Genomic DNA, 22,770 nt, shown 5'->3' with positions numbered 1-22,770 from the left:
CATGGCCGGAGGACTGCATAGCAAAATCTGGGGAAGTGTGGATGTCGCAGAATGGAATTAAGCTGGTTTCCCTTTAAATGTGAATTGAATCAAATCCACTCCCACCCCAACCATTGATTATATGAAGCAAGACAAATATTGCACAGAAATCTGGTGCTGTGATTTAAGCCATGTGGATTATGAATAAGATACTGCTGTGGGAATCCATGGTTTGGAGTTGGCTTGCTATGAAACTTTCCAGCTTCCTATGTTCCCATGAGAAAGTTGGACTGCAGGCTGAAAATACAGAATTGCATGACTGAATGCCTCTATCTGCATTTAGACAATTAGCATATCAAGCAGACTAGGTCTAACCTAGACCTATGCCTCACAAGCTATTTTTCTATGTGCAAGGAGATTTTGTTTTGCTATGGTCTGAACTGGTAAAGTCCAGGAACAGATTGACTACATTTACAGGATAATAATGATAACAATAATTCAATTTGCTGGTGGACATGCAAGATAACAAAAGCATTCTGGGAAATGATATATAATGAGTTGAAAAAAATGTTTCATAGAATCACAGAATCATAGAGTTGGAAGAGACCACAAGGGCCATCGAGTCCAACCCCCTGCCAAGCAGGAAACACCATCAGAGCACTCCTGACATATGGTTGTCAAGCCTCTGCTTAAAGACCTCCAAAGAAGGAGACTCCACCACACTCCTTGGCAGCAAATTCCACTGCCGAACAGCTCTTACTGTCAGAAAGTTCTTCCTAATGTTTAGGTGGAATCTTCTTTCTTGTAGTTTGGATCCATTGCTCCGTGTCCGCTTCTCTGGAGCAGCAGAAAACAACCTTTCTCCCTCCTCTATGTGACATCCTTTTATATATTTGAACATGGCTATCATATCACCCCTTAACCTCCTCTTCTCCAGGCTAAACATGCCCAGCTCCCTTAGCCGTTCCTCACAAGGCATCGTTTCCAGGCCTTTGACCATTTTGGTTGCCCTCCTCTGGACACGTTCCAGTTTGTCAGTGTCCTTCTTGAACTGTGGTGCCCAGAACTGGACACAGTACTCCAGGTGAGGTCTGACCAGAGCAGAATACAGTGGCACTATTACTTCCCTTGAAAATAGTGTTTGTGAAAAACAACAACCAGAGGCTTTTTTTCTTAGGAATTTTAGGTGCAGAGATTCCAAAGGAGCAGAAACGATTATTTATGTATGCAACGACAGCAGCGCGGATGCTACTGGCCCAGAGATGGAAAGGAGATGAAGTCCCGACTAGAGACAAATGGTTGATGAAGATGATGGACTATGCTGAAGTGGCGAGAATGACCAGGAAGATCAGAAACCAGGAAGAGAAGAACTTTAAGAAGGAATGGGGGGAAATTGCAATGTATTTAAGAGAACACTGTAAACAACTAAAAACTTTGGCAGGATTTGAGTAATGCTTGTGAAGTACTAAAAATTAAGGTAAAAATGGATTAATTAAGGAAAACAGAGAAAATAAGTGAAGCAGTTGAAGAAAGATTGAGAATGGAAACCATGGAAGGGCGGATGGGAGTCAAAGGATGATGATGATGAATATTATTATTATTATTATTATTATACCCCGCCCATCTGGCTGGGCCTTCCCAGCCACTCTGGGCAGCTTCCAACTAAATATTAAAGTACAATAATTCATCAAACATTTAAAGCTTCCCTAAACAGGGCCGCCTTCAGATGTCTTCTAAAAGTCTGATGTTGATGTTTAATGTTTGAATTTAAATTTGCAATGTAAAACTTAATTTAAAAAGATGATAATAACGATGATGATAATAATAATAATAATTCAATTTGCAATACTGCAAACTCATATGAAACGGCATCTCTGCAGTGTGCCGAATCTCAGTTAAAATCAAAACAAACTTAACATACAAAATCAAGCAGAATATACAAAAATGGGTCATCAGATACAAGCAAACTAGACCACTGCTGGAGTAGAATGCATGAGTATGAATCACAGTTGTCAGTGTTGGGGAATTAGATGACATCAGCTCTGGCAGATCTATAATACCTTTAAGGCTACATGGTAATAAATGGTAAGCTGATCACACATTTACCTGAATATGGATTTGAAGGAAGGGTGTTTCCTTCGCCCTACTCATGTGGTGGTGGCTGTGTGAACCCTTTGCAGAGACTTGACTCTATAGAGCCAGGTTGCAAGCAGCAGTACCAAAGCAACAAACCCCAATTTAAAACTGACCTTCCTTTCATTGTGCATTAAAAGGATTTCACGGAAATGACGAGAGGCGTGGCGGCAGGGGAATAATTGTGCACCTCAATTATAAACACAAAGCTGGAGACACTTTCCTCTGAGTAAACACTTCAGAACGGGGAGATGAATGCCTATTTAAAAAGGCCTTCCTTCTGCTGGAAAAACGATGTCGTTCTCTGAGTGGTCGCATAAATAAAATAAAGGTAGGTACAACCGAAGCTCCCTGTTAGGTAAAAAAATAATAAATAAATAGCAATCACTTCTAATGCCTCTGGACAGAATGAAGGTAACCTAATTTCATGTTGTTTTTCAAAACAAGCTGCAATTTGGTTATAACTTTTCTCCTTGATGTCTCTCTCCCTCCCTCACCCCACTGCCTCTCTCTGTATCTGTAAAGCTTGCATTTCCTTTCAATTCTCAACCCTTTAGGCCAAGATAACACTTCTCATATCATCACATAATCTTATTTAGCTCTGTGTGAATGAGATTTTGAAGCACTTAACTGCAGTAAAGGCTTATAGCAGACGTGCAGAAGAATTAGTGTTTTGAAGGGAGGGGGCTAAACTTAATATTGCAGTCCACAAATGTTCCACAATTTATTGAATCATATAATCATGGAATTGTAGTGTTGGAAGGAACCCCAAAGGTCATCGAGTCCAACCCCCTGCAAAGCAGGAATCTCAGCTAAAGAATCGCTGAGAGATGGCCATCCAAACACTGCTTAAAAACCTCCAAGGAAGGAAGGAAGGAAGGAAGAAGAAGAAGAAGAAGAAGAAGAAGAAGAAGAAGAAGAAGAAGAAGAGTTTGGTTTTGATATCCCACTTTATCACTACCCGAAGGAGTCTCAAAGCGGCTCACAATCTCCTTTCCCTTCCTCCCCCACAACAAACACTCTGTGAGGTGAGTGAGGCTGAGAGACTTCAGAGAAGTGTGACTGGCCCAAGGTCACCCAGCAGCTGCATGTGGAGGAGCGGAGACACGAACCCGGTTCACCAGATTACGAGTCTATCGCTCTTAACCACTACACCACACACTGGAGAGACCATTACCTTCCAAGGGAGTCAGTTCCACTGCCCAGCAGCTCTTACTGTCTGTCAGAAAGTTATTCCTAATGTTTAGCTGGAATCTCCTTTCTTGCAATTTAAATCCATCGGTTCAGGACCTCTGGAACAGCAGAAAGCAAGTTTGCTCTAGGGACAGTCCTGGATTTACAGAAGCTGTCCCGGTTTCTGATTTGAACCCGGAATGTCCCGCTTTTCCTTAGGACTGTCAGGAGTTCAGCCTACACTCGAGTAGGACCCTGGCAGAGACACATGCCCGACTGGCATGTTCTCTCCCTTCTGATCGATCGTTCGGGAGCTTCAAAAGCTTTCTTCAGCCCAAACACCACAGCAACCGATGCCAACAGACACCAGCACACTTAGGGATCCTCAGAGTTTGTGCATCATGCGCGTGACAGACCTCAGCAACTCAGCATTTTGGCTAATCTACTTTATTTACATATAAACACACACGGAGCACTGCAACATGGCTCCCTCTCTCTCTAGCATCAGACAGCAAAGAGAGAAAGAACATAGAATCATAGAATCATAGAGTTGGAAGAGACCACAGGGGCCATCGAGTCCAGTCCCCTGCCAAGCAGGAAACACCATCAGAGCACTCTTGACATATGGTTGTCAAGCCTCTGCTTAAAGACCTCCAAAGAAGGAGACTCCACCACACTCCTTGGCAGCAACACTGTCGAACAGCTCTTACTGTCAGGAAGTTCTTCCTAATGTTTAGGTGGAATCTTCTTTCTTGTAGTTTGGATCCATTGCTCCGTGTCCGCTTCTCTGGAGCAGCAGAAAACAACCTTTCTCCCTCCTCTATGTGACATCCTTTTATATATTTGAACATGGCTATCATATCACCCCTTAACCTCCTCTTCTCCAGGCTAAACATGCCCAGCTCCCTTAGCCGTTCCTCATAAGGCATCGTTTCCAGGCCTTTGACCATTTTGGTTGCCCTCCTCTGGACACGTTCCAGTTTGTCAGTGTCCTTCTTGAACTGTGGTGCCCAGAACTGGACACAGTACTCCAGGTGAGGTCTGACCAGAGCAGAATACAGTGGCACTATTACTTCCCTTGATCTAGGACAAGAGTCCCACTTCACGGAACACAGTAACACAAACATCCTGTCTCCATCACTTCCCACACTGTGGAGTCAAAACACATCACGTCATGTGAATGACAACAATCCCATGACTGCAATCATGGAGCAGGAATTCTAACAAGGATGTCACTATTTTTATTGGAGAACCTTCTGGAGACCCACAGCCTGCAAGGCCTCAGTTGCATGACTTGCTATGCAAGCAATATATCAGTCTATTAAGGGGCAGAAATCAATACTGTGTGCTTACAGACAACTCCAAGATAGCCACTAGGAACAGGCAAAGCTTGAGATGCAGGTCAGAACTGAAGAGACCAGTTCATTCATTCATTCATTCAATCATTTCATTTCATTTGTATGCTGCTTTCCCACAAAAAATAAAATCATATTCAAAACAGCTTACAAGAAGCAGGTATACATTTCAAACAAACACTACAAAAAGAATTTCATTGAACTGGAAGGGACCCGAGGGTCATCTAGTCCAACCCCCTGCAATGCCAGAATCTTAACTAAAGCATCCATGAAAGACAGCCATCCAACCTCTGCATGCCCACCCCAGGCATCAGCCATGCCCGATATAATGATGATGATGATGATGATGACAATAATAATAATAATAATAATAATAATAATAATAATAATAATAATAATTTATTATTTATACCCCACCCATCTGGCTGGGTTTTCCCAGCCACTCTGGGCAGCTTCCAGCAGAATATTAAAATACAATAATCTATTAAACATTAAAAGATTCCCTAAACAGGGCCGCCTTCAAATGTCATCTAAAACTCTGGTACTTGTTGTTCTCTTTGACATCTGGTGGGAGGGCGTTCCACAGGGTGGGTGCCACCACCGAGAAGGCCCTCTGCCTGATTCCCTGTAACCTCACTTCTCGCAGGGAGGGAACTGCCAGAAGGCCCTCGGCTCTGGACCTCAGTGTCCGGGCAGAACGATGAGGGTAGAGACCGCTAGGTAGGCCGCTAGGTGGATGATCACATGTTTGATTCCTTTTCCTTTATCAAAAGTCCCCTGCACTTTTTCTTGAACATTTTAAGCTAATCGAAAAAGGAGAGCATTATTTAAACCACTGATTGTCTTTAATTGGATATTCCTCTAGAAATGCGTAAGAGGTTGTATTTCCTATTCCTCGTGCTTCCTTTGCAAAAGGTCAGAATGCAAAAGCAAATGGAAATGTAACATTTTAATTTTTTTTTAACCTGGTTTGCATTCCATTTGACCGTTGTGCTCCCAACAGAAGCACTCAGCATTATGAAATGAAAGTGGGGGAATGTGTACAATTTGTTGATGTTTAGTCATTTAGTCGTGTCCGACTCTTCGTGACCCCATGGACCAGAGCACGCCAGGCACTCCTGTCTTCCACTGCCTCCCGCAGTTTGGTCAAACTCATGTTGGTAGCTTCGAGAACACTGTCCAACCATCTCATCCTCTGTCGTCCCCTTCTCCCTGTGCCCTCCATCTTTCCTAATATCAGGGTTTTTTCCAGTGAGTCTTCTCTTCTCATGAGGTGGCCAAAGTATTGGAGCCTCAGCTTCACGATCTGTCCTTCCAGTGAGCACTCAGGGCTGATTTCCTTAAGAATGGATAGGTTTGATCTTCTTGCAGTCCATGGGACTCTCAATAGTCTCCTCCAGCACCATAATTCAAAAGCATAAATTCTTCGGCGATCAGCCTTCTTTATAGTCCAGCTCTCACTTCCATACATCACTACTGGGAAAATCATGGCTTTAACTATATGGACCTTTGTTAGTAAGATCATGTCTCTGCTTTTTAAGATGCTGTCTAGGTTTGCCATCGCCTTTCTCCCAAGGAGCAGGCGTCTTTTAATTTCATGACTGAATACTTTTCTCTTTTGAAGTCCTGCCTTTCCAAAGAGTTTGGCATGTGCCATTACACCCTCATCTAAATATCGACTTTCCGTGAAATCCTGGTGAAACTAGGCTCACAACACAGACAAGTGGTCTCGGTGAATATGCCCTCAAAAATCCTCGATGCATAAGCGACTAAAGGCTAACCAAACAACCAAAACAAGAGTGATTGAGCCACCAAAACAGGAGCATTTTCCCCGCAGAGAATAGGACCCATGGCAAGCTCACCAGAGGCAGGGCAGATCTGGAAGGCGGAGGGTGAGATGACTCTTCCTCCCGTAGTGCTGCTGCTGCTGGAGCCAAATACCCCACCACTTTCAAGAGAGAGAGATGTAGCATAAACACTCGAGATCCACTGCAGCCTTTTTATTCTGCCTGCATCTCTCTCTGTCTGCCTTCTGCCCACTGATACTTTCCCCACAGGTCCTGGCAGCTGAGGGAGCTGGATTCCCACGTTGTACCTGAAGGAGCGTCTCCACCCCCATCGTTCAGCCTCGACACTGAGATCCAGCGCCTTCTGGCAGTTCCCTCATTGCGAGAAGTGAGGTTACAGGGAACCAGGCAGAGGGCCTTCTTGGTAGTGGCACCTGCCCTGTGGAACACCCTCCCATCAGATGTGAAGGAAACAAGCAGCTATCTTCTTTTTAAAAGACATCTGAAGGCAGCCCTGTTTAGGGAAGTTTTTAATATTTAATGCTGTGTTGTTTTTAACACTTGATTGGAAGTCTCCCAGAGTGGCTGGGGAAACTCAGCCAGATGGGCGGGGTATAAATAATATATTATTATTATTATTATTATTATTATTATTATTATTATTATTATCACTGTTTTTTTGAAACATTATGGCATACCTTGGCCAAAGGGCAGACTGAGGCAGTTAATAATGTTAATAATAATAATAATACTAGTAATAATAATAATAATATACCTTTATTTTTTATTTTTTGCACTTAATTTATTTATTATTAAAGTTGCAATACATATATGAAATCTTTACCTATTGATACATATACATTACAGTGGTACCTCGGGTTACATACACTTCAGGTTACATACGCTTCAGGTTACAGACTCCGCTAACCCAGAAATAGTACCTTAGATTAGGAACTTTGCTTCAGGATGAGAACAGAAATTGTGCTGCGGTGACGCGGCAGCAGCAGGAGGCCACATTAGCTAAAGTGGTGCTTCAGGTTAAGAACAGTTTCAGGTTAAGAACGGACCTCCAGAACAAATTAAGTACTTAACCTGAGGTACCACTGTATATTCGTAAATTCACATTTTCACATTTCATTATGTACCAACATTTATCCATTTCTTATTTCTTGCCCTGTGTCTTCCCTCCACCCGTGCGTGACTTCCTTGTCATTATTTTGTAACTATATTACTGAAATTGTAATTTTGTATCTTAATAATTAAACATTCAATCTTATATATCTGGTTAGCTTAACTTGACTTAACTTTGTGAAATCAGTCTATATATATCAATAAGTTCTTGTTGGAGCATTTTTTGGTCATGTATTCTTCTACACATTTCCATCCCTGTTTGAGATTTTGATTAGATTGCATTCTAATTGTTGCCGTCATTTTTGCTAATTCTATCAATTCAAAAAAATTATATTGCCAATCTTTCAATGTTGGTACTTCTTCTGATTTCCAATTTTTTGCAATACCTTTATTGTCAATGTACAACCTATGTACAATGAAATTAACCGAGCCTCCCCCTCACTCAATCTCATTGCACTCAGTGTGCTTGTTGCACAACACACCGACCCCGAAAGCCAGTTGCACTACATTATTTTCTGTTCAGCAGCCTAACAGCCCACAGATAGAAACTGTTTTATAGCCTGTTGATATGACTGGTTATACTTCTATATCTCCTGCCTGAGGGTAGAAGATTAAAGAGGTGCTGGGCAGGGTGTGAATCATCCTTGAGAATTTTTCTCGCTCTCCTAAGGCATCGATCCCTTGCGATGTCTTCTAGCGGGCTCAGGGGACAGCCCATGATATCATGTGCTGTGTTCACCACCCTCTGTAAAGACTTTCTGTCCGTGGTGGTCAAGCCAACGTACCACACCATGATACAGTATGAGAGGGCACTTTCTATTGTGGACCTGTAGAAGAGGGTCATCAATTGTTGTTTCACATTGTTCTTTTGCAAGACCCTGAGGAAAGTTGCCGCAGGTTGTGAAATTCAAGGGTTGTGAAATTCAAGGCACACACACTCCTTCCAGGTTTCTGTGAGATTTCGCGAGAGCCAAACAAAATTGCGTGACGGCCTCATGCAATCTTGCTGGAACCTGGAAATCATGGCTGATGAGCCCAGTCAGGAAGTCAGATTAGCCTCAACCAGAGCCAGGGCCTTTTCAATACTGACTCCAGCCTGGTGGAACTCTCTGCCTCATGAGACCAGGGCCCTGCAGGATCTGATTTCTTTCTGCAGGGCCTGTAAGACAGAGTTGTTATGCCTGGCCTTTGGCTTGGAATCAACTTGATCCCCATCCTCTCTTTTTTTCTTTTCTTTATGTGATGGAACTCCTATTTGCGTACTTCCCTGGCTTTTCTCTGGCCCATGTAGAACCAGTCTGGATAGTTAGCCATGGTGAAAACTTGACATTTTCATCCCCAAAAAAAGTTTTTCATTTGAGTTTCTACTGAAATGAGGCTGCATTTTAATTTTGTATTTTAATCTTGTTTTTTTAAGTTGTATTTCAATCAATTGTTTTTATACCTGGTGTTAGCCGTCCTGAGCCCGGTCTTAGCTGGGGAGGGTGGGGTATAAATAAAATTATTATTACTATCATCATCATCATCATCATTTATTTATTAAAGCCCATCACCTCGTTCAGAGACCTGGCCTAACTTTTAAGAAATTGCATTTTTGTTTCCAACCAAGCACATAACAGGGACGTGGGTGGCGCTGTGGGTTAAACCACAGAGCCTAGGACTTACCGATCAGAAGGTCGGCGGTTCGAATCCCCGCGACGGGGGGAGCTCCCCTTGCTCGGTCCCTGACCCTGCCAATCTAGCAGTTCAAAAGCATGTCCGTGCGCTGCTCTGGTTTGCCAGAGGTGGCTTAGACATGCTGACCACATGACCCAGAAGCTGTATGCCAGCTCCCTCGGCCAATAAAGCGAGGTGAACGCTGCAACCCCAGAGTCGGCCACGACTGGACCTAATGGTCAAGGGTCCCTTTACTTTACCTTTAAGCGCATAACAGAGTAACTTCAATTTGTCTGTCCAAACCTAATGCACAGTGAAATGCTTAAAAAGGACAAAACAACAACAACAACCCAAGACGGTAGTTAATTCAGCATGTAATTGAACTGAACTAATGATGAAACAGTCTCTCAGTTGCCAAAGATTACAGAAGCTGTGCTTACTGCGAATGTATAATACAGAAGTGAAAGTCAGGTCACATCATGAATAATTTCTCCCCTTACAGATATAAAAGCAGGCATGTTTATTCTAGTTAACGTTGGGGAATTTGTAGGCTGCATCCGTGCAAATCGCACACACATACAGAATCCTTTGATGAACATGCTGGTCTTAGTTAGAGCAAAGTCATTCTTATGGCAATCTACTCTCGATTGTGGGGAAGGGGCTGTCAGAAGAAGAAGAGTTTGGATTTGATATCCCACCTTTCACTCCCTTTAAGGAGTCTCAAAGCGGCTAACATTCTCCTTTCCCTTCCTCCCCCACAACAAACACTCTGTGAGGTGAGTGGGGCTGAGAGACTTCAAAGAAGTGTGACTGGCCCAAGGTCACCCAGCAGCTGCATGTGGAGGAGCGGGGAAGCGAACCCGGTTCACCAGATTACGAGACTACCGCTCTTAACCACTACACCACACTGGAATTCTACTCAATATTGATCCAGAGAGGATTCCAACGTATAGTTAGCAGAGTAAAAACTGAAATACGTTACAGGGTCCCCCCAAAATAGACCAGAGGCAATTATATTTCATCCAGTAGAGCTTTACTACTACTGAAGACAAATGAGCATCATGGTCACAAATCCAATACGTTCAGGATTGGCACTGTCCATAAGAAATCCAGTTGCAGCAGACTCAACTTAAACTTACAATAACTTATAATAAGACTATACACTATACAGTACACCACATCAGCAAGAAGCGAGAGAAAGAGAAAGTGAAACCCAGGCTCCTTCTGGCCTCTTATTATAGTCAGCATGACCTTGAAGAAGAGATAACAGAGCCAGTTTAAGGCAGCTGTACTCAGCTTCTCTGAAGGAATAACCCAAACATCACGAACCTTCTGCTTGTTTCTTTCACACAGAGAAGCTTCCGGAACCCTCTTGAATTAATTAGACTAGGAAAGATCTCTACACATCAGATCAATACTTTCTGTACTAAGAAATGCAAACTGACAGAGGCAACATGCATTTATTTTCACCACAGTACAGATGTGGTATGGAGAGCCAGTGTGGTGTAGTGGTTAAGAGTGGTGGACTCGTAATCTAGTGAACCGGGTTCGCTTCCTCCACATGCAGCTGCTGGGTGACCTTGGGCCAGTCACACGTCTTTGAAGTCTCTCAGCCCCACTCACCTCACAGGGTGTTGTGGGGGAGGAAGGGAAAGGAGAATGTTAGCCGCTTTGAGACTCCTTAAGGGGAGTGAAAGGTGGGATATCAAGTCCAAACTCCTCCTCCCCCCCCCTCTTCTTCATCGTCATCTTCTTTGATGGTCTCCTCCTTCAGGGGAAGGTGTGACTCAGTCTCCTTACAGTAGTAGAGAAGGGCAGAACTACAGAGTTTACCTCCAGAAATGGTTCAGCCTGCTTGGGCTTCTCACTTTATATTATGCCAAACCTCTGAAATGCAAACCGGAAATTCAGTCTGGAATTCACTTCCTCGCAGTCCTCTTCCTTCACAGGTGGCTAGTCTGTCCAGCCACCTTCCTCTTCCTGCTAGGTCTGGTGTTGCTTCCGGTAGGTGAGAGGACAGAAGGGCAACTTGTGAGGTGGGGAGGAGGAGCGTAGTGCCAGAAAGCGAGGTGGCTGACTCAAGTGGCACCTCTGCAAGCAGGTGGTGACAGCACTGAAGGGGGAAAATGGGACATCCCAGGATCCATTCAGAAGCTGGAATGGCTTCTGTAATTCCAGGATGTCCTACTTTAAGTTGAGGTATATGCCCCTAATTGTGGGCTTTTCACAGGCATCTGGCTGGCCACTGTGAGAGCAGGATGCTGGACTAGTTGGGACACTGGTCCAGGAGGCTCTCCTTATCTCCTTAAGCCCTTGTTCTGGTTTGAGCAGTGCCGGATTTACAAATAAGCTAAATAATAATAATTTATTATTTGTACCCCGCCCATCTGGCTGGGTCTCCCCAGCCACTCTGGGCGGCTTCCAACAAAGATTAAAAATACATTAAAATGTCACACTTAAAAAACTTCCCTGAACAGGGCTGCCATCAGATGTCTTCTAAATGTCAGGTAGCTGTTTATCTCTTTGACATCTGATGGGAGGGTGTTCCACAGGGCAGGCGCCACTACCAAGAAGGCCCTCTGCCTGGTTCCTTGTAGCTTTGCTTCTTGCAATGAGGGAACCGCCAGAAGGCCCTCGGTGCTGGACCTCAGCGTCCAGGCAGAACAATGGGGGTGTAGATGCTCCTTCAGGTATACTGGACCAAGGCCGCTTAGGGCTTTAAAGGTCAACACCAACACTTTGAATTGTGTTCAGAAACATACTGGGAAATGTACTAAACAAGCTATAGCTTAGGGTCCCACCCTCTTGGCTCCCCCCCCCCCCAAAAAAAACACCTGGATGTACATTTCCAAAATATAAGATAAAAAAACAAATAAAATAAAACCTACATACAGCAACAGTGTTTTGGGTTGTGTAGGCTACTATGATATAAGTAATGGGCCCCGCCTGCTAGCCTACTCCCTAAAAGATCACTGGTTTGCTCATTTCTATCATTTCACTACTAATATAGTTCTTAATTGTATTTCAGTTCAACAATTAGTTTGATAAAATACACATTTTGTTATGTGCAAATGGCTTTAGATACTTATTAGGTCCATAAATTACCATATAGCATGTATTCAACACAAAATACAGTGACGATTTGTTGTTGACAAAGGACAGCTGGACGTATAAAGGACCCCATTACCTTCAGTAGCTTAGGGCCTCATCAAACCGAAATCCAGCCCTGGATTTGAGACAGTCCAACTTCAAATGAAATCAGCCATTGTCAGATCTCAGATTATTTATGGAACTTGGAAGTAACCTCGCTGAATATTGATGTAGATTAGTCCTGTAGTAGCCATTGTCTTGTTTCTGGCACTGGTTAATTAATATAGAATGCCTTCCTCATCCTTGATGTTGCAGAGTCCTCAAGTATCAGATCGCGCCTCCTCGAAGGATCCAAAAGGAATAATTTTCCCAGCAGCAGATCTCAGAAATTAATCTGGGTCATTTGTTTCTAAATGCTATTATTAGGTTGGAGAGGCTCTGTGACAAATTCAGGAAGGGAGCTCATTTTTGTAAATAATCTTTCAGTGCTTTGTGCCTTCTGTTGCTGTTACGAAAAGCTGTTGGTTTATAATGTCGTTGTAAACACTGGGACATTTCTGGATTATTATTTTTTGCCAGTGGTTGCTAATAACTAATCATGATTCCCAAGTAGATAATGAAAGTACAATTCTGCAGCATTTTGTGCTAATGTTCTGTGATGGATCAGAAGGCATTCAACCCACCAGACCTCTTTCCAGGGCAAAGTCAATCTGTGGCTGACTTTATTTTGTGCAGTCTGGTCATAAGTCCTATGGATAGGGAGATAATTAAATAATAATAATTTTAATTGTTTAAATAATTTTAATGCATATTATTTGTATAAGAAAATGCTTGATATATTTCTTAGCTAATTTGACGTGTGAACATATATAATTTGTTCTGTACATTTCAATTTCCTCTTGTTACCACTAAGGATGGATGGATCTGTCTGTTTCAGTTTTCTCTTTCTTATTTTCCCCATTTTAATTCCAGTTTTCCACATTTCTGCAGCAGGGGGTTGGACTAGATGATCCTACTGGTCCCTCCCAACTCTACAATTCTACGATTCTATGAATTTGCGGGTGGTGGTGGTTGTTTAAACCCTCGTGAAAATTCAGCAGCATTTTCCTGCATATTCCTCCCAATAAACACATTTTTGTATGCAATTTTGGTATATTTTCACAGATAGTAAAAAAGGTAAAGGTACCCCTGCCCGTACGGGCCAGTCTTGACAGACTCTAGGGTTGTGCGCCCATCTCACTCAAGAGGCCGGGGGCCAGCGCTGTCCGAAGACACTTCCGGGTCACGTGGCCAGCGTGACATCGCTGCTCTGGCGAGCCAGAGCCGCACACGGAAACGCCGTTTACCTTCCCGCTAGTAAGCGGTCCCTATTTATCTACTTGCACCCGGGAGTGCTTTTGAACTGCTAGGTTGGCAGGCGCTGGGACCGAACAGCGGGAGCGCACCCCGCCGCGGGGATTCGAACTGCCGACCTTTCGATCGGCAAGCCCTAGGCGCTGGGGCTTTTACCCACAGCGCCACCCGCATTTTCACAGATACATGCATTTAAATGCACACCCTCTCTTAGTATATGCATCTTTGTACACATTACTTGGTGTAAGAACAACATTGCAAAATTCGGAGATGTGCGGATTTCAAAAGATGGTTGCATTTTTGCTTCTTGTATTGTTTTGGAAAGTGCAGATTAGGTAGGTTCACCTTTAAAGGTGAACGGAATCAGATTTATCCTCCACTCCCAGACTCCCCAAGTGTCCCTATTTTCCAGGGACATCCCTGATTTAGAGAAGTCGTCCCAGTTTCTGATTTGATCCCGGAATGTCCCACTTTTCCTTAGGACGTCCCTATTTTCATCGGAGAAATATTGGAGGGTATGGAGTTATCCAACCCCCAAACCATCTGAAGGCAGTCCTGTATAGGGAAGTTTTACAATGTTAAATATTCTATTATGTTGGCAGCTGCCCAGAATGGCTGGGGGGACCCAGTCAGATGGATGGGGTATAAATAGTAAAATTGTTATTGTTGAATAGAATGTCCCTGTCTTCATCAGAAAAATGTTGGAAGCTCATGTATGAGATCCCCAATACAAGGGGATAAGTAACTTTAGAAGACATCTGAAGGCGGCCCTATATAGGAAAGGTTTCTTGGCCTTTTGGCTAAGATCAAGTGTAGGAAAGGTGTTTTTTTAATGTTTAATGTTATACTGTGTTTTTATATATCCTGAAAGCTGCACAGAATGGCTGAGGCAACCCAGTCAGATGGGTCTAATAATTGGACTGGACTTCATCGTCCAGGAGTCCTTTACTATATATATATATATATATATATATATATATATATATATATATACACCAAAATGCCAATAACATACCCTCCAACATTTCTCCAGTGAAAATAGGGGCATCCTATTCAACAACAACAGCAGGATTTTTCATCACTCGGAAACCTAAATATTGAAATGCAAAATGTTAGGATACCCGTTTTCCTTACAGAGCTACAATTCCCAGAGTGATTTGAAAATCAATCCTTCTTTCCAGGGAAGTCTGAGAATTGTAACACTGTGAGGGGAATTAGGGTGTCTCCTAGCAATGATCAGCACCCTTAACAAGCTGCAATTCCCATGATTCCCATGATTCTTTGTGGGGGGGGGGGAAGGCATGACTATTTAAAGTGGTATGATAGGGCAACAAGGAGGCTCCTCCACAGAACCATTGCGTGTAACAGGCCTTACTGAGAAATTCAAAACGAACAAATAATCATGTGCACGTGGCAGTCTTAAAGAACTTGAAAGTGAAATTGCTGGTCTTCTAGCAAAAATAGGTAACTTTCCCCTAAGATCGGAGGGCTGAAAAGCGTTCATTGTGATGCAGCATTTTAAAAAGGGATTTGGGGTATTAAAATATAATTCAATGTGAGCAGTGTGAAGAAAGGCACACACAAAAATTTTCTAGCTTCACATATTTGCTAATGGGGTGTGAACTGGTTTTAAATGACCAGGAATGACTTCAGAGGTCTGGCTAAATGAAAATGTTGACCAGTTTGTGGTGGCTATGGAAAGGGTAAATTCCACGCTTGGGAACATTAGGAAAGGAATTGAAAATAAAACTGCCAGTATCGTAATGCTTTTATATAAATCTATGACGCAACTACACTTGGAATATTGTGTTAATTCTGGTCACTGCACCTAACAGCATGTACAGCTTTTTCTTGTAGGTAGAAGGTGGTGGTGGAAGGAGAGGTGTTTAAAATTATGCATTGTGGGGGGAAAGTGGCTAGACAGAGGTTTTCCTCCCTTTCTCATAACTGCAAATACAGTGGGTGATTTAGGACAGACAAATGGAAGTATTTCTTCACACAGCTGTGGAACTCACTGCCACAAGACATTGAAATGGCCAACAACTTGGACTGCTTTCAAAGAGGATCGGAGAAAGTCTTGGCGGATACGGCTTTCCATGATGAATGTCCATTATAACATGTGTTATCAGAGGTCGTAAGCCTCTGAATACCAATTGCTTGGGAGCACAAGAGGAGAGTGGGCTCCTGCTGGAGTAGATAGACCATGGGTGGCACTGGGGGCATGGGTGGAGCTGTGGTCTAAACCACAGAGCCTTGGGCTTGCCGATCAGAAAGTCGGCGGTTCAAATCCCCGCCACGGGGTGAGCTCCCATTGCTCGGTCCCAGCTCCTGCCAACTCCAAGTTCAAGTTTTATTGCGGCAAAAGCCAGTAACACTAAACACCACAAGATCAGACAAAGAGAATTCAACAATGGCATCAGAAAAAAAAGCAAAAGGATTACACAAGGGAACTTCACATTGTGCCATTCAACAGAAGAGATTTACGCTTCCTGATTACCAAAGTGCAGAATTTGTCCACCTCATATGATATTGAGCTTGAGGAATCTTCCAGAAGGTATTTTCGTAAAATTTCGGGGGAGGATTCCAAATAATGTTGATGGGGTATAAATTTTGATAAAAGCGGCAAAATAAATTGAACTCGTTCTTCACTATAAAATTTGCAAAATAGAAGGATGCCAACATAACAGTTCGAAAGCACGTCAACACATTCTACTCAAGCCTTAGTTTGCCTAAAAGGTAAAAGCACCCCTGACCATTAGGTCCAGTCGCGGATGACTCTGGGGTTGCAGCGCTCATCTCACTTTACTGGCCGAGGTCATGTGGCCAGCATGACTAAGCCGCTTCTGGTGAACCAGAGCAGTGCACAGAAATGCTGTTTACCCTCCCGCCAGAGTGGTACCTATTTATCTACTTGCACTTTGACGTGCTTTCGAACTGCTGGGTTGGCAGGAGCAGGGACCGAGCAACGGGAGCTCACCCCGTTGCGGGGATTTGAACCGCCGACCTTCTGATCGACAAGCCCTAGGTTCTGTGGTTTAACCCACAGCGCCACCTGCGTCCCTTAACCTCACATGTAGTTCCAACCTAAGAAAGGAGGCCTACTGCTGTTTGTTTCCTTGTCAATATCCTTCTGCACAAAGTAGTTTAATTATGGAAAGTTTTTATATGACCCATTTCTTCCTCCCCCCCCCTCCTTTCATAATTCTCACTGTATCATCCACAGGATTTGCATTCCCAGGTACCAAAAAAGCAGAAAAAGGCACAATTAGTGCATTTTATGTAATAACTTTGTCATTTTTAATTAGAACAAAATATAATGAGAGAGAGGGGGGAAGGTAGGGCAGGCCTCTGAGGAATGCTCCTATTAGAGTTAGATTGCTTGGACAGCACTCTGTTTTGATCAGTGGCAGCAATTAGAAGAATTTTACGGAACAATTTGAGGACTCCTACATTAAAGTGAGGGACGCGGGTGGCACTGTGGGTTAAAGCCTCAGCGCCTAGGGCTTGCCGATCGAAAGGTCGGCGGTTCGAATCCCCGCGGCGGGGTGTGCTCCCGTTGTTCGGTCCCAGCGCCTGCCAACCTAGCAGTTTGAAAGCACTCTCGGGTGCAAGTAGATAAATAGGGACTGCTTACTAGCGGGAAGGTAAACAGCATTTCCGTGTGCGGCTCTGGCTCGCCAGAGCAGCGATGTCACGCTGGCCACGTGACCCGGAAGTGTCTTCGGACAGCGCTGGCCCCCGGCCTATAGAGTGAGATGAGCGCACAACTCTAGAAGTCTGGCAAGACTGGCCCGTACAGGCAGGGGTACCTTTACCTTTACCTTTTACATTAAAGTGAAGGCAGAGGCTACATGCATACCATATATTTAAAGCACATTTAAAGCCCCCCCCCCACCCATAAACTATGGGAACTGTAGTGTTTGAAATAGTTGTGACAACCTACACAGAAGTCTGCAAGTTACTTCCCAGTATATAAATTATTATTGTCATTGTTTATTAAATTTATATACCAACCTCCATCCATCCAAACAAACCCCACAGAGGGGTTTACAATTCTATAACATGTGAAATAAACTTTAAAAGTCACAGGCAGAGGTGGCAACCCCATTTCTGGGAAGAGCATTCCAAGCTGGGACACAGACGCTTGCACAATGCTCAGCCGTGTCACCCTCCAGCACCAAGCTGCATGTGTGAAATGGGTCATCACCCACACAACTCAAGTCAACATCAGTTCCATATGGGTTCCAACACAAGACCGAGAACCCATTCACACGTTCTCGGTCACACACATCTCAGCACTACGTGGCTTCCTTTTTAAACCCTGGCAGCAACCGAACGTGTGAACGGCCTACCCCAGCGAAAAGCTCTTGGGGGCCAGTTGATGGAAAAGCCCAGCCCTTTCCGGGTGGCTGCTCGCCCTGTTTCTCTGCGCTGGTGGCGCGTTCACACGTTCAAGTCCCCGCTAGCTGAGTGGCGGGTTGCAGGGAGAGGCTGACCTTCTGCACATGTGAACCCTGCTGGACAGCTCCTTTCCCCTTCTCCTCCTCTCTAGCTATGCGCCGCTGCGCGCTCTCCGGGGATTCAAGCAGCCTGGCGCGCGGGCCCGGGGGATGCGCGGCCGCGGTGGCGGGGCTCCTATCCCCGCCGAGCGCCAAGCAAGCCGGCTCCCCTTCCTCCCTCCCTCCTTCCCGGCCTCGAGCGAAGGGCAAGCGGCGGGGCTGGCACGAGGAGGCGGCTCCTGCCTGCGCTCTCCTCCCCTTCCCTCCCCTGCGCGCCGGAGAGAGAGGCAGGCAGGCAGCAGCCCTTGCCACCTCCGCCTCTTGCAAGCAGCCGCGGCTGGAGCTAGGAGGCGGCGGCGGCGGTGCCCGCAGAACGCGCTGCCCGTCCCTCGCAGCCTCCGCGCCCGCCCGCCTTCCTCTGTCTCTCTGGGCCCCGCGGCTCCGGGCAAGAGGCCGGCTGCGTCCCTGGAAAGGCAGTGGCCGGAGCCAGGGCTGACCGGGCAGGTGAGTGCCGCCGAAGCGGGCGAAGGTTGCCGGGCGAGCCTGGCTCTTGGAGACGAGCGGATGGAGGCTCGGGGGGAGAAATCGGGGTCCAGACGCGCGTTGACGCTTCACGTGTGCACCCGCTGGTTGCGTGTGCATACGCATCCCGGAGAATGCTGCCTTCACTCGAGTCAGTGTTGTCTACACTGGCCGGCAGGGGCTCTCCAGAATTTCAGGCTGGGAATATTCCCAGCACTACCTGGAGATGCGGGGTGTGTGTGTGTGTGTGTGTGTGTTTTGATCTGGGACCTTCTGTTTGCAAAGCAGGTGATTGCATTAATTAACCCTGGATAACTAGAACTGCAAATGTGCATTTTTAAAACAGCAATTCTGCGCTACCTGAAGCGTGCATTGATTGAATCTGGCGTGTGTGTGTGTGTGTGTGTTGGGGACCCAGCTCTTGACAATTTATTAATTGACCTAGCTGAGAGCAATACCACAATTATTATTTACTTTATTTGCACCTACATCGTACGGCTCCAGCAGAAAGGGTGGGCGAAAGATGTTGAGGTTGCTCTCCATCTATGTGCAATAAGAGAGGGGAGGGGGGAACTTCACAACTATGCGATGTTGGGCATGCAGTTGTCTGCTGGGGGAGAGATATGTGCTGGAAGCTAGGAATAGCGGGCTTCTCTGGAGTGCGACATGTTTAAAGCTCAAAATGCATACAGATTTTTCTGAGTCCTGGCATTCCCCCCGTGTTCATTGCTGGAGCTAGGATTTTGCTAATGTAGAAGACATTTAGTACCATGTCACATGTCTGAGGGACTTCATTCCAGCTTTATCTCATCCTGCTATTTATTGTTCCTGTTACTACCACTGATTTATTAATTGCCTTCTGAACCACCATCTCAAGGTGATAATGAAAAAAACACTTTATTGTGTGTTAGGGTTTCATGTACAAAGTGGGATGTTATTTCGTGTTTCTTTTTCCATGGGAGAGGGAGGGGGGGAGAGAACGGGGTGGGGGCTTCACTCAAGTGTCAGTGCTGAAAATGTATGTATGTTTGTATGCCGGTGGCTTTCTCCTTTTCTGTTGGTATATAATGGGGGAAATCAAGTTTATATAACATGCCTATATGCATAGATTAAATAACCACTGATGGGAGAGATTATAGTAATTGTATCACCTCCAGGAAGGGCAGTAGTATGGAGCTATTTGCTTGGAGCTAAAAGCACATGTATCCTTGTTCCTTCTGCAGGATAGGGGAGAGGAGGAGATGGAGATCTGATGTGACTTGATCACACACTGGTCCCTGTGTTGGTTAATTAAATAGCATAGCAGCAAAGAAGAGAGATGGAAGAGTTTTCAGACCAGCAAGCTCCTGTTCTCTATATGGCCATTATCAATGGTTTATTAGCTATTTAGTGTCACTGTTAGAGGTGAGGGGGGGGGGGGGCAAATCGACCCTTCTGGAAAAGCTGAAGTGGCTCTGCTTTTTCGGAGTTCTTTAGTATGCAAGTCCATGTGTTGCAGAGTGTCACACTTGGACCGGGTAGGCACAGGTTCAAATTCCCATTCAACTGCTCAAACCCACCCAAATTGGCCATGTGGAAGGTTCAGGAATGGCAGTGCAAATAGCTCAGTCGATAGAGCACGAGACTCTTAATTCCAAGGTTCTGGGTCTGAGCGCCATGTTGGGTGAAAGATCCCTGCATTGCTGTAGGGGGTTGGACTAGATGACCCTCACGGTTCCTTCTGACTCTGCATAATCAGGCCCAGTATACCTGAAGGAGCATCTCCACCCTCATCGTTCTGCCCGGACACTGAGGTCCAGCGCTGAGGACCTTCTGGCGGTTCCCTCATTGCGAGAAGCAAAGCTACAGGGAACCAGGCAGAGGGCCTTTTCGGCAGGGGCCCCCGCCCTGTGGAACACCCTCCCATCAGATGTCAAAGAGATAAACAACTACCTGACATTTAGAAGACATCTGAAGGCAGCCCTGTTCAGGGAAGTTTTTAATGTGTGACATTTTAATGTATTTTTAATCTTTGTTGAAAGCTGCCCAGAGTGGCTGGGGAGACCCAGCCAGATGGGCGGGGTACAAATAATAAATTATTATTATTATTATTATTATTAGGATTCTATGATTCTGCAATAGTTCTTTGCACAGTGAAGGGCAGTGCAAAATGAAGGAATTTGCTCCCACAAGAGGTTGTGATGACCACAAGCTCAGTTGGCTGTTAAAAGACGATGAGAGAAATTCATGGAGGATTGGACTATGAAAGATTCCTAGGCATAGAGTTGAGAGGGACCTTGAAGATCTTCTTAAACCCCCTTTAATTCAGGAATATGCAGCTGTCCCATATGGGGATCGAACCTGCAACCTTGGCTTTATCAGCACCACGCTCTAACTGAGCTATGCAGGCTCTTCCACTGTCAGAAGGGGTATGTCTCACAATACCAGCTGCTGAGAATCACAACTAGGGAGGGTGCTGTTGTGCTCAGTTTCTGCCTGTGGGTTTCCCACCGGCATCTGGTTGGCTCCAGTGAGAACCACAAATTTTTCTGGTCCGTTTTGGACCAGTCAACCTAACCTCCTCACAGGACTCTGTTGAGGATGAAATGAGAAGTCTTGTGTCTGTCAGCTTGAACCTTTTGGGAAGAGACTTGGCGACTCGGGATATAAATGTATGCTTCAACTTAGCTCACGTCGGGCATTTTGCAAGAATAGTGCAAAAATTGTTGCAAAAGGTAGGAAGCTAGCCATATTTTGCTGGTATAGGGTCACCACCTTTAGGGGGTCTGTGTTCAGACTTGACATAATCTCCCTTCGCTCCTATGCTCCACGGCTACACATGGAGCCATAGCTGTCAACTTTTCCCTTTTCTTGCAAGGAATCCTATTTGGAATAAGGGAATTTTCCTTAAAAAAAGGAAAACGTTTACAGCTATGCATGGAGCCAGTTGCCAAGTTCATCTTTTAAGTTCCAAATGGCTTCTAGGGACCCGAATTTTTGCACAACTGTTTCTCTCTCTCTCTCTTTTTAATTACTTTTTATTAAGGATTTTTTTGTGTTACAAAACAGGGAAAGCTACACCTATCACCTCCGCTTCCAATTCACAGTCTTTTTCACAGTTCATTTACATTTATTGAGAGACACTTTTGTCATAAACACACACAGTGTTCCCATTACTGCTGACAACATTGGTTAAAATCCTGCTACCGGAACATCACAATTCAGGTGCCACAAAGGCGCCTGACATTGTTTCACTGACACGCCCCCCCCCCCCGTAAGTGATGCGGTGTGTGTGTGACCTGCTCTTAAGCAAGCCCCCCCCCATCATTGAGATACAGGACCAATCGGCTGAAAGCCATGTGGTCCAAACTACCCCAAACAATGCTATTTCCGCACTAACTTTTCCTTTCTCTAGCCCAGACGTGCAGCCCAGAATAGATGCAAATCTATAAATAATGACATGCATATTTTAGAACCCGGATAACTTGTGCAGTAATACAGAGAGCAGAATGAGCAGGCTCATTCTGCAGCTGGGCTTGTGGCGGTGCTTTGCCAAGGCTTTTGGTGGTTCACTGGAAACAGCGAGCTATGCTCCTCCAGCAGCAAAACAGCATGAGAGTCTGCAGAGCAACAACAACAGCCCACAGAGTCCTTTGCAACTTCATTGCCACCCATCAATCACAGTGACATCCCTGCTAGCCATTCACGGAAGTCACAAATCAACGTGCGTCGATGGCACTGAGATAATGTTGCAGAGCTCTCTCTTTCTCATGTACACACACAAAGAGAGAGTGTTCGTAAGGAAGAAGAACCTATTGCACTGCTCTTCCAGGCCTCCATAGCTCAGGCCTCGACACAGTTGCAGGCATAAGCTACAGGCTATCCATGAGCAGTCTGAGTCCCAGTGTGGCTGCACCATGAGCATTCACCAAACTGCACACAACATACATTTGCATCCCTTGTGTGTGTGGGAACAAGCCCTTTTGAATGGAGAAAGATAAGGAAGAGCCGATGGCACAGTAATAATGGCCCAGGAGGCAACACCAGCACCTTGCTGGCAGTTCTGTGGAAGAGTGGGCTTCAGTCTTCCTGGGAGATGTTGGGAGAAACCAC

At 45.0% G+C, this 22,770-nt stretch overlaps 1 protein-coding gene and 1 long non-coding RNA gene across 2 annotated transcripts in view; both read left to right on the top strand.

The window, feature by feature from the left end:
- The window catches only part of LOC310657775, a 144,477-nt gene that overhangs the window by 5,196 nt on the left and 116,511 nt on the right, over positions 1–22,770 (top strand). The window lies entirely within an intron of this gene.
- PRKG2 (protein kinase cGMP-dependent 2) overlaps positions 18,317–22,770 on the top strand; it is a 69,644-nt gene continuing 65,190 nt past the window's right edge. Inside the window, exon 1 of the mRNA XM_083398343.1 lies at positions 18,317–18,660. The gene's annotated coding sequence lies outside the window, so the exon portion shown is untranslated. The remainder of the gene's footprint in view (positions 18,661–22,770) is intronic.

Source organism: Podarcis tiliguerta (genome assembly GCF_965153285.1).
Source record: "Podarcis tiliguerta genome assembly, chromosome: 9".
Lineage (NCBI taxonomy): Eukaryota > Metazoa > Chordata > Lepidosauria > Squamata > Lacertidae > Podarcis > Podarcis tiliguerta.
This window is presented reverse-complemented; position numbering and strand designations above follow the sequence as displayed.